This window comes from Catharus ustulatus, chromosome 1 (assembly GCF_009819885.2).
Source record: "Catharus ustulatus isolate bCatUst1 chromosome 1, bCatUst1.pri.v2, whole genome shotgun sequence".
Lineage (NCBI taxonomy): Eukaryota > Metazoa > Chordata > Aves > Passeriformes > Turdidae > Catharus > Catharus ustulatus.
The window spans coordinates 33,137,405-33,150,376 of NC_046221.1; positions in this window are offsets into that span (position 1 = coordinate 33,137,405).

Here is a 12,972-nt window from a genome sequence, read left to right on the forward strand (position 1 = left end):
AATATTTTATTTCTTCCAATATTAACTCGGCAGTAATAAACTATTGTGCTTTGAAATACTAAATCCAAATACGTCATCTATATTACTAATGACTATATATTTTGTTCCAGTTTTAGTTATCTTTAAAAATATGGTTATTTTATGCACCTCCCTGAATTTGCATAGGATTATCTATGTAAATAAGGAAGCAAATCCCAGAGGTAGCCACAAATTTTGTAAGAACTTTTTCCATGGATAGTTGAAGGAATTTACTTTTTAATGAGAAATTTCACTATTTCTGGGAAATTATAATAAAACTCGGAGTTTTGGATACAAAAAATCAGGAATTTCCTGCCACATTTATCTGAATTTAAAAGCTTGGGTGGCTCAACCTTCTCTGGATTAGAAACTGCCACCAGAATACACCTGTCATCAAGCATGGACCAAGGGCTCCTCTGGTGCTTGAGCCAAAGAATTGACAGAAGTTTCACCATCCAGTCACAAAAAGAACAAGCCAGGTACACTTCCAATAGCATTCTCAATGTTTTGGAAGTCTTCCACTTTAATTTTAACACAGAAATATCATTTTACACAGAATCTTTCATTTTGCACACCTCAAATGTTTTTCTTACCCCCACCTGTTCCAGTGGTGAAAATAACACTTCTCCAAGGTGAAGATAAAGAGCTCAGCACTTCAGAGATTCAGATAAAGCAGTAACTCTGATCAAAAATTATTCATTTGACCAAAGGGCATAGCTGAAATTACCAACTTTCAACTTATTTCTAATTTAATTTATTTTCAATGGCTTTCTGTTGGTCTCAATTAATACAGTCCACTTGGCCTTTTCACAAAGTAAATCTTGCTAGGTTTTTCCTCTCCTCCATCAATTACAGCCTATTCATTGGAAGAGAAAAGGACCAAAATAAAAACCTCTTTTTAATTAATACAGAAGTTATCATTCAGCCCCCATTAACTCCCTCCCCCTCTATTTTTTGATGCAATGTTCTATGAAGTTTGATAACGTTCTATATGTTCTATGCAATGTTCTGTAAAGTTAGATTTTTGTGACTGGATCTTTCAAGGGGAGCCTTTCCAAAAGCTGTTCTTGCAGAGGATCAGAGCTGCCTTGCCCGCTGTTCACTTGGAGCAGCACTGGGCTTGGCTCATCACTTTGGACAACCAGTGCTGATGAGATGCACCATCCTGCTCCCTTCGAAACTTTTTTTCGAATACTTTAAAGAAAGCAAATTCTTAAACACCACCGGGACATCCATCCTGTGACAAATGAGCATCCCTGAGGATATGCTTGGCAAGTAACTTAATTCATCCGACACCTTGGCACTGTGGCATGGCGATGATATTGGTATTGTTCATAAATATCGTTATTATTCATAAACATTGCTGTTATGTATAAATATTGTTATTACGATTCTCGCCTCCCTGCCGTGCTGCCCCGCCGTGCCCCGCTGTAGCGCTCGCTATTCCCGGTGCCCGTTCCCGGGGCCCGTTCCCGGGATGCCGCGGCCCGCGGGCTCCCCCTGCTGCCGCCCGGCCAGCGGCACCGCTCCGTGGAGGCTGCGGAGGCGCAAAAATCGCTTTTTGACCCCTTCTGGCCTCAGCTCACCCAGGCAGCAGGGCGAGCAGCACAGAGGAGAACAGAGATAGAGCTCCGCAAGCACAGAGAAACGCTCTGTGACTAGAAAAACAAGTTTGCAAACCTGGAGCGACAACTAAGCTGAATTCAAGGTATTCAAAATGGAAAAACGAAAAAACCCAAACTGTTTCCAGATTGAGGTATTAGATGTCCTCAAACCACTATCTAAAAAGCAGCTTGTCTTTTAAATACTGGCAGGCTTCGGCTACAGCAACAGAGAGCAAAAACAGCCAAGTTGGGTGACCTTCAAAGCACAATTAAGCAAGCAAACAAACATTCAGACACCCACAAAACAAACCAGTCTTTTAATAAACCCCACAGTTTTGGGCACAGAAAATGAGAAAGTGGGATTTCCTCCATGCTGCCTTGGCTGGAGGCTGAACCTCCCCTCTGAACCAGGAGCTGCCAGAGCACACCCGTCATCAAGGACTTTTCTGGTGTTCAAGTCAAACAACCAGCCCTGGGTGACGCCTTCCAGCTATAAAAGTATTCTAGATTGAGACATGTACTTCAGGAAATGGCTTCCCAAATAAATAAATGAAAGAATACTCCTCTGACTATGATGTCCTTTGGCTGCATCAGGGCTGGGAAAAGACAGAAAAAGGCTGGAACTCCAGAACAGTGGGAGTGGGAAGCAGCTGCCACGAAAAGCCAATGCTGGCCTGGCTGCATTCACCTTCTGCACAGGGCTGATGGATTGCTTCTCTTACCTGGATGGCCAGGGTTAAAAGAGAGCCCACAGCCCCATGAGGAGTGGGCTGGAAGTCAGCTGAAATATGAAGGATTTAATATAAAAAATTGCTCTCCTCCATCTCCCTGAGGGTGCCTTACTAACTACCATTTTGGGGAAACTGCAAATCAGCTTTGGGAATATTTTTCCTGCCATAATTACATGCAGCTGCATTTTTAGCCCCTCCATTAAGTACATATTACCTCCTAAAATCCCCTGAGAGCCTTTTAAAGAGATTATTATAAGAGACTTTTTTTCACCCTTTATTTTTTCTTTAATTAGCTGTTATTCACATAAATCGGGTTAATACCAAATGAAAAAATATTTTCATGGAATTCACCACAGGAAATCTAAAGCATCTTTTCAGCATTATTTCTGTGCAACTGGGGCTGTGTTGTCCTCGTTCCAAGTTGTTTCATCAGCTGCCATCTGGGCAAAAATTTGGCCTGATGCAACTATGCAGTATTACCACTTCTAGTTTACTGACACCTGAGACGCTGCCCAGCCATCCTTGATAACACCATTGTGTGGCCACCAGAGTCTGCACCATGCCCATAAACTGCTCTAAAGCAAAGGTGTGAAATCAGCCATTTCCCCAGTCCCCTTCCCTGCGAAGCATATTGTGTGCTGCTGTCACTCCCAAACCATGAAAAGGTTTTGGTTTTCTGGAGCCTGTAGTTTTCTCTGATGTCAAAACAGTTCTTGTTGAAAAGATACAATGTTGTGTGTGTATATATATAAATTCTAAAAATATATTTTAAAATATACATATATATATATATTTTGCAGTACAATATGGGTTGTTTGTGGGCGGGTTTCTGTAAAACAAGGACTAGGTCATGCTCAGTGTGTTCATAACCAAGAGCTCTCTACTGCAAGAGGAGATGGGCAGGAGATCAATGTCACCTCATGCCATTCTAACAATTGAGACCACTCCCATAAAGGCTCATATCAAATCTTGACTACAGATTGGGATTTGTATAAAGCTGCACTAAGGTTCAACAATCCAGCTGCTTCATGAGTGTGCAAATTTTAACAAGCTTTTGACCAAGCCCTTCCTAGTAGTACACTGACTGCCACAGTTCAAAGGCAGGGCCAGCAGCTGGGGCTGTAACACCAAAGGGTGAGCCACAGCAGCTGCACCAGGTCTGGACCGGGGAGAAGAGGGGGAGAAGCCCTTGTGCAGCCCCAGCAAGGACTTGGCAGGTACTGGAGCCACTTCTGCATCCTGACCATTCCTTCATGCAGCAGGGACCCGTGCAACATTGCTACAGCTCCTGCCACCCTCAGCTGCATTCCAGAGAGCTGTCCCAGCCTGCAATGAGTGATGGGAACTGGATCTATGGTTATCAGATATTTGGCTTTGTGCTAGACAATGAGGGAACTGAAACTACTGAAACCTGAAAAAATCCCGGTGCATACTTTGCAGCTCTGCTTTCAGACCAAAAGAGACAGAATTGGACAAGACCAGCATTTTAACCATTTGCTCTCATATTTCTGTCTACCTCTAGTTCCTTTACCACCTCAGAGTATCTTTTTTGGTGAATTGATGTCTCAAATGTTCCAATTTCTGCTCTGCTTTATAGAAAAGCCTAGAAGCAAACTTGGCTTATACTGAAATGACTCAAAATCTCCCAATTAATCTCAAAGAGAGTTGAGGAGAGTTCTGAAGTAAAGCCTATTCTGATATCTGGGAACTAAACATGGGAGAAATGGGCCATGGAAGAGTCAGACAGCTCCTGGCTAAGTTCAAAAAAAAAAAGGAAAGCACACAGAAGGTAGAAACAGACACAGGCTGCCCGGGAGGAATATAGAAACTTTGCCTGCATTCACAAGAGTGAAGCCATGAAGGCCAAAGCTCAGCAAGGTTAGAGTATGTAGCAGGTTACATTGGTCAGCAAGAGGGACCTCTGTAAGCACACTGGCAGCAGCAAGGAATCTAAGGAAGACATAGCCCTGCTGTGCAGGGGTCAGGGAACCTAGTGACAAATACAGAGTTGGTTGGAGTACCCAATACTTTTCTTTCTGGCCTTAGATTGCACCAGAAAGGGCTGTCACCTGCTCTCCCCTTTCCATGATCCTGCTGTGGGAATATGCCAGGAGAGAGCAAGGGAAGGGCTCTCCACTGGGGAGGGTGAGACAAAGGTAAAAACAGCACAAGTAGTGAACTTACCATTGGGCAGGGCCCCACAGCCCCTGGGCAGGAAGAGCAACAAGTCCATCCCATGATGTCAGGCAAAGGCAAGGCAACAACAAGATCAGGTCAGGATATCCAAGTAATGACTCATGACAAAACAGGACTGGAAAAACATCCTTCAGCTGCACCACAGCTCAGGAAAGGGCTCCCACCCTTGGGCCTGCACTTAAGAAATATCTTGGTCTCATGGCCATTGGTGTGTGGATAGAGGTCCCATGTGCAAGTGGCCAAAGTAAATGAAGCCCATTAGTGCACTCAGGGCTCTGTTAAGAAGTTGTGTTCACAAGTGAGGAGTGGAGTATCAGGGCCAATTGGAAAGGTGCAAGTTCACAGTAGCAGTTAGGATGCACCTGAAAGTCATGAGGTTTTGATTGTGTGGCCCCTCTCTACCATCTTTGAAAGGTCAATGATACTGAGAGGGGTGTCTGATCTTCAGGAAAAAAACACATCATCATCATCATCAAAACATGTCTCCATCCCAGGGAAATGCAAACCAAACAGCTTTGTTTTAGGTCCAGCGAAAGTTACAGAGAAAATCCTCCTGGAAATCATTCCAAAAACAAGAAAGTCACAAAGATGACTGAAAGCAGCCATCATAGATGTTTCAGAGACACACCATGTCACAAACCTTTATAAGGCACAGTGTTTCCTTTGCACAGCATAAACCAGCTGAACATCTATGTTTTATCTAGGCCAGTTTCCATAGACCGTCCCAGACAATTTAACAGATAGAAACACTAATAATCTAATAATTAGATGATACATCAGGTAACTGTATCAGTGTGTCCCCTTTAAGGTCTTTAGATGTTTTATCTTTCTTTTAGTAGTAAAGAAAAATGTAGTAAATGCAATAAATCACTTCTGCCAGTTTCCTTTTTATTGGCTTTACCTGAGCAGCAGCATAGGGAGGGAGGCATTTTTGGCTCGGGTCAAGTGGAAAGCTTGTGAGAAGACTCAGTGCTGAGATCTTGGGTTTCACACAGCATATGTGGCATCAGGATGATCTTTCATTCCAATACAGCCAGACTCAAGGAGTCTCTCTTTCAATGAAAGATACAAATCAACTTTTTTGCTAACTGAAGACAATAGATTGTAGCAGGAGTGCATTCAGTGGGACTATCTTTGGAGTAACAGAGGGGATAGTTCCTTCAGAATCCACTGCCAAGCAAATGGAATGACCCCAGCTGGAACACCCTGCAGTGCAGAATGCCTCTTTGTTGTGCACAGCTTTGCATGAGGCCCTGATGCTTTTCCCTAAGTTCCACTGATGCACCCAGACCCATAACTGAAGGAGATAAACAAAGCATTGAGTCAGTTAACTTGTTCTTCTAGAGCCAGCTCCACATTAGACTTGCAGTAGCTTTCGTGGAACCACTTGTTAAAAGAGGAGGAAAGAGACATCTTTGTAAAGTGCATATATGGGCATTGAAATTGTATGGCCTCTTTGATAAAGGAATGGGATCTTCATCCATTAAAGGAATACGATAAATTATGCTAATGTCTATACACTGTTTTCTTATTCATGGACTAATATTTAATTCCTTAAGTGTGGTTGTACATATTCCTTCACAAGTCACATTGATTTTCAAAATGTAAAGAGTATAATTTCTTATGTAAACTTTCAATGTCCTCTAACCCACAGCAAACAGCTTCCTCTTCATTAATCTTTTATAACCAGGTGATATTTCTGTTAGATTCGTGTTATAAATGTGAAAGACAAACTATACCAAAGTGAAAATTATTTAAATATGAAAAGGATAAAATACACTGGATTGAAAATTAGGTCTTACCTAGGTTTTTAAATTGGGATCTTATCCAGGAAAAGTGTTTCTTGCATCTAGTACTCTGCAGAGCAAAACTAATCAGGCTATATCTAAAACTGAACACACACACACCACTTTATGCAAAGTTCAAATTTTTGAACAAAGTTCAAGTGTGACTTGAGTGTTCAAGTGTGACTCAAGTGTTCAAGTGTGACTGGAGGCTCAGTGCTGTGACTGGACATCTGGTTCCTAGACAGACTCTTGTGATTACTCACGTGAGTAATTTTGGCACCAAAATATTCTCCCTGGAGAGTCTGTGGCCTTGTACCCCTCTGAGAACTATGCATGTCCTTAATATTATGGGACCTCAGCTAAGGGACATTCCCTTTGGTTTCTGCTGTGATGTGGAGACAGCCTCTGTGCTGGCACCAGCACCAACAAAATGTGGAGGTGGCTGGTTGGCTCTGGCTGGATGTCACCACCCCTGGGGACATCTGCCAGTAAGAAGGAGGCATGATCCCCCTGTGTCCCTCACAAAGGCCAGAACACACCTTGCACATAGGCCTTTGTCTTGCCACTGTCTGGAGCAGCCATGTGCTTCAGCTTCCTGCATGTTTTAGACCAGTGTGGTTTAAAAGAGGCCCTTGGGGTTTTTTAATGAGTCGTGGAAAAAATGAAATTATGATGATGGATGTGCCACAAGAGTCATGCTTATTGCACTGCACCATTCTTTCCTCTACAACTCTATACTAATTCTTCAGTGGGTTTTACTGGGATCTGATGTAGGTTGCTGTTCTCTGAAGTTTAGGGAAATTCCCAAATTAAAATTATTCCAGTACCAGTTTCATAATTCCTTGAAAAGTTTCATAAAATGCCATTCATGTCACTCCCTGAAACCATCCTTGCAATTGCAGAATATGTGGTTACAGTAGAAAGAGGAAACAGTTTGTTAAAATACATCTTTTTAAAATAATACAAATTATTTTTACAGCTAATTTACAATAATGCAAATATTTTAAATATTCTTGTTACATTGCATGATTTATATATTGGTATACATGTAATTCATAAATACAATACATGTATAATGTGTTGGGTATTCATCTGTTGGCCTGACCTGCTTTTAGGGGAGGTGAAGAATGTTACTGAGAAATTGCCAAGCTTGATCAAATTCACAGATTGTTACCCACTATTAATGCTTCACATGGAAGCTGATATAGTTGGCATCACCTCCCCTTCTAAGATGGGCTGAGAAAGTTGGGGTGTTCAGCCTGGAGAAAGAAATTTGCATGGAGACCTCATAGCAGCTTTCCAGCATCTGAAGGGAGCCTACAGGGAAGCTGGAGAGGGGACTCTTGATCAGGAACTGTAGTGATAGGACAGGGAGTAATGGAAAAATTGAAAGAGGACAAATTCAGGTTAAATATCAGGACGATTTTTTCTTGTATGAGGGTGGTGAGACATTGGGACAGCTTGCCCAGAGAGTTGTGGATGCCCCAACTCTGGCAGCACCAAAGTCTGGTTGGATAAAGCCTTGGAAAACCTGGTCTGGCGAGAGGGGTCCCTGCCCATGGCAGTGGGGTTGGGACTAGATGATCTATAAGGTCCATTTGAACCATTTAACTTTATTTGGCTTTATGATATAATAAGATTTCTGATTAGAAATTACCTGTAGTGTTTGAAGTGGTACTGGCTATTCTGCTTCCCTGCAGGTGTTGTGGTCCTGTAGTAGCAGGATAAGGGCACCAGACAAAGGTTCTGCAATAAGCTCTGTGCAGACCGTGCAGACAAAGCACACACACAATGCAGGTCAGGCACTGGAAACAGCAGAGGACAGGGTCACAACATCATGACTTTGCCACACAGGAAAATGTCCTCAGTACCAGCACAGACCAAGTCCAGTATCTGCACGTGCTTCACATGCACACACTGAGTGCCATTTCTGCTCTGGTGCAGGCAGAGACTGTTCCTCTAACAAAGGCTGATCTGTCAAAATCATGTCTCAGAAAGGCAATTCAAAAAGTCCCATATTCACCAGACTAGAAAACTTATCTCAATGTATTATGCCACTGTTCAAAATAGAGGAAAAAAGCACTTTAAAACAAATGTTTGTGATCAAATGTATTCAATTAGAAAGGCATAAAATTTAGGACAGCAAAAGTTCTTGGAAAGAAATCCACTTATGAGTAGGAGAGTCTTGGAGATGGATTATTCTGTCAAGTCAGTGTGTAGTTGCAGCAATTAGGTATGTAACAAGATATTGAGTATCTTTTAAAATCCTTATAGAATAAGAGATCTTAACAAAAATAAAACACCAGGCAGAAATCGGAGGTTTTTTTCCCTCAGGTTAACTTGTGGTTTTATTTCACTATTGCTTTCTTCAACTAACTGCAGAACTCAACACCACATAATTTGCTTTCATTTTCTTTTATGAGCATGTTTTTCCTAACCCCAAGTGAAACAGGATATCCATCTTTCAGAACTTCTGCCCTACCTTTTGCAATACCATTCATTTGCATGGTAAGAGTAAAAGCATTTAGCAAATCTCACTGTGGTTAAAGGAAATCTGCAGCTTTACTCTTGCAATAGAATAAAGCTTTTGTTGGGCTACAAGATTGACTAATGTGGGACAGTTCCTACTTCCCCTTACTTTGATGTCATCTGTTTAAAAGATGAGCAGCAGAAATAATAACTGTATTTTGATGTTTATTTTTCTGCTTTGCCTTCACTGACTTTCAATGGGAAGAGATTTAAAGAGCACACAAACCTGTTGGAGGTGTCCCTTTGAATTCCCTGCCATCAGGCAGACTACCCAGTGCCAATCATGCAGAGAAAAGGATCTGTCTTCACCCTATTATGGTGAATAGTGATTTTCCTTTTAAAACAAATTTATGACAATTAAGTGTCTGTGCTGCATTGTCATTGGTAACAAAAACAAACTAAAAATCATGACAAAAGATTGAAAAACAAACTGATTTTGTTAAGATTTTTTAAAAATTACACTTAACAAGCTATGACAAGAAGAGTATACATGATAATTTCTTAATAATTTGCTCTCTAAAACTTTAGTTTTACCTTGAAATGAAAGGAGTCGACAAAAGAGAACTATAGGGCCTGTTTGTTCTAGGAAAATGCATGATGGTGGGATGGCAATCAGGGAAGTAAAGAGTGGAAGTTGAAAAACTATGACGTTTTGAGCTAGATTGTTTCTGCTTTTACAATTTTCTGTTTCCCAGCTTCTCAACTTCACTAGCTGTTCAACTTTTGGGCTCAAAGAAAAGATAGAAGACCTTGGCCAATGAACCAACATCTCTGTCCCTTCAGCATGAGACCTTGCAAAGCCTGGTGTCAGAGTCACCCAAGAGATCTCACACTAAATGAGGAAAACCTTGTCCAACCTGTTCCATAGGGCTAAGATAGGAAATTTCAAAAAAGAGGATTAATTTGAATGGAAATAAGAGGTTTTTTTATATACATTAAAATGGAAATGAAAACCAATATTACTGCTGTTTTTAAAAAAGAGCTGCCAACAGTTTTAAAAGAATTGCCTTTACATGAAAAGGGATTTTGTTCAAAGTGAAATCACCTGTGTATGTGCCCTTTAAAAAATATTTTGTAGAGATGCTCTCAAGGTTCATCCTCATCAAGACTGTGTCTACTCTCTGTGGTGAGTGTTACATACCACTTAAAGGTGGGTTAGAGGGGGTATCAGTGGGCCTGTGTGATGCTGGCTCCTCCTGGGTTTTTACACCATGAGGTTGCCTTTATTTGCAGGATATGAGCTGTTTTCTCCAGTGGATTCTCACCTCCTGCACAGTCCAGGATGAGTGCTGCTTAGGGAAGGGAACATCTGCTCAGCCCTCTCACTGTTTGTTCAACAGCTGATCCCTCTCTCACCTACTGCCATCTGTGTCTTTCCTAAAATTGTCTACACCTGAAATGGTGGAGAGGTGCTAACCACAACACTAAAACCTCAGAAGTATTAATTTATATGAGGGAAATTACGGCATTAATATCATTCCCATGAAAAATTTGAGACAAAGAGGTTTTCCTGGGGCTTTCCATAGACTGAACCAAAAAAATACAAACATTTTTCATAAAATGTTTGATTCTTTTAATTCATTAATGTTGCGTTATTTGTGGAATCAAATGTTTTATAGACAGCTTCAGCTACACAAATAAATTAAGGGTAGAGGAATCAGGTCTTTCTCTCTTCTGATACTGTATCTATTCCTTCAGATATCACAATTTCTTCATAAAGATGCTGAATACTGCAATGACTTCAGCTCTAGGTATCTGGAAAATAAAAACTACCATTGTTGTTTTAGCTTCTACAGCCTGGCTATTATCAGTGGCCTACAGGGGCTCCATAGATAAGACACTGCCAGTGGTTCACCTTCTTTACTACTGAAGGTAACAAAAGGACCATGCCTAAATCCTTCCTTACTGGTAATAACATCCAGGAAAATCTTCCAAAGGAAAAAAGTCTTTGAGGAAAAATGGGAATTAACGTGTCTTTACAAGTTCACCAAACTGAGGTCTTTCATTTATTTTTCATTTTGAGCTAAACATGTCTCTCAGTATTAGGCTTAGAGCTCAGTAAAGGGAAGGGTCATTTTGAACATCCTCCTTTAAGTCTTAAACCTTGGAGGGCAGCTGCTGTACCCTTAATTTGCAGCGCATAAATGGTACCTAAATGATTATAAAATATTTTGGGGAAAATGACATTTTAAAATGTTCAAAGGACTAATCCTAAATAAGAAGAAAAAATGTTTTTGAAATACTTTTTTTCAAGAGTGTTTCATTGCTTTTTAAAGGGTTAAGACAATTCTGCAGAAGCAGATCAACCTTTGGGGCCATCTCTTCCAGTAAAGGTGGTTACAGCACCACAAATCTTTCCAAAGAAGTCCGCTCAGAGCTCATTCCAAATCTGCTTCTTCCTTTTCGTGTGCAATTTCCAGCAGTGAATAAAGCCCCGAGGATAAATAAACTTAATTGTTTTTGCATGTCCCTCCCGTAGCCTCTGACTTGTGTCAAAGTGGGAGTCACTCTGCTGACGCACCCCTTGCCAGCCAGCTCTGCAGCAGTGGTGGCTCCCCTGCCCTCATGCTGCTTTCCCTCTCCACTTGGCAGAGGGATGAGTGTGGGATTTCACTTGCCTGCCAACTTTGTAATCAGAGATGTGTCCAACTGCTATTGGTTGCTTTCAGTTTGTAAGGGCTAAAATAACATTATTTGAAGCTTCAGACAAATACCAGGAAGGGAAAAAATCTCTTTGCTGTTGATTTACTGGAACACACTATCTTCAACACTTAAGGGAGGGAATTTGAAAGGAACAAACTGCACGGATTGCACAAGCTATTAATTTTACAATTTGGTGGACAACGCATGTCCTAATGTGAGAACGTAGGTAGCAGGCACCACAATTCACAGCCCTCATGTCTGTCTTAGACTGAGCTTTGCATAACTTCCCAGACTAACTAGCTACTACACTTTCTCAAAAAGCAGCTGAATCCACCCCTTCTTCTCTGTATGTTGTTTTCTAAATCATTTCCTTAACATAGCCAGAACACAGCTAGTCTAGCGAGAATTTTAGGGATTAAGCTGAAGATCATTACAATATATCTAGATTGGCTACCTATATTACACAAACCCTAAGAAACACAGAAAACCTATTTTCAAAATGTGAACTGCAGGTTGCATTTCCTATACACAGTATCATACTTCCTCAACATAGTGTATCAGCCAGAGTGTCTTGTTCAAGAGTCCTCATAGGATTTTTGTGGTTGTTGGAGCAGAAAGAAGAATAACAGATTTATTAAAGAGTGAACCTAATGTTGAATGACAAAGAAGACTTTGCACAAAGACTAAGTGTCAGATGTGTACTTCTTGCTCATCAAAATCAGCAGCCAAGATGTTAAAGCAAATTTATAGAATAAAGACTCTTTCTAAAAACATGCCTGGCAGGTTTTGTAGCAATATTGTGCAAGATTCAGAGTAGAAATAATTCATAAATACCTTAAGGTAAAGGAAAATGTTTCCACTATTTTGGTCAACCATGAGTTCTGCTATTTAAATAGGACTCTGAAAATTTTCTTTATTCTTAGTATTTCCTAGGTAGTTATCAATCACCAGTCAGAGGGGATCTCATGTAAGTTTGATAAAAAGAATCCTTCCTGGCACAAGACTTCTGATTAAGTGCTAGAAAAGTAGTAGGAGTTCATGTTGCTATTTTTAAAACCTCCCTCTGCTGATCCAAAAACCCACGGCATTCCTAAGAAATGGAAAGTGTTCTAGAAAACTGATAAATGTATTTTTTTTAAAGTTTTCCTCCAAGCAGTTTTCCTCTGCCAAAAAATGAGTAATTTTTGAAATGAAGGAACTGATTTGTTATATAGCTTGTTTTTGCATTGTGTCAGAGACCATTTTATGTTCCCTGTACTCTAGATGATCCTAAAAGGCTGCGTAATACAACCATAGTATAGCTAAAACACTCAGCACCTTGCAGATGCTTTAGTGTTTCCCCAGACTGGGTCTGCAACCCCAAGAATTTCTTCTGTTGCTGCCTTTTGCAGCCTCCCCTCCCATCCCAGCCCCACCACCACCACCTCCCCCAGCTCCTTGTGCCGTTCTCTCAGGCCAGAAGCT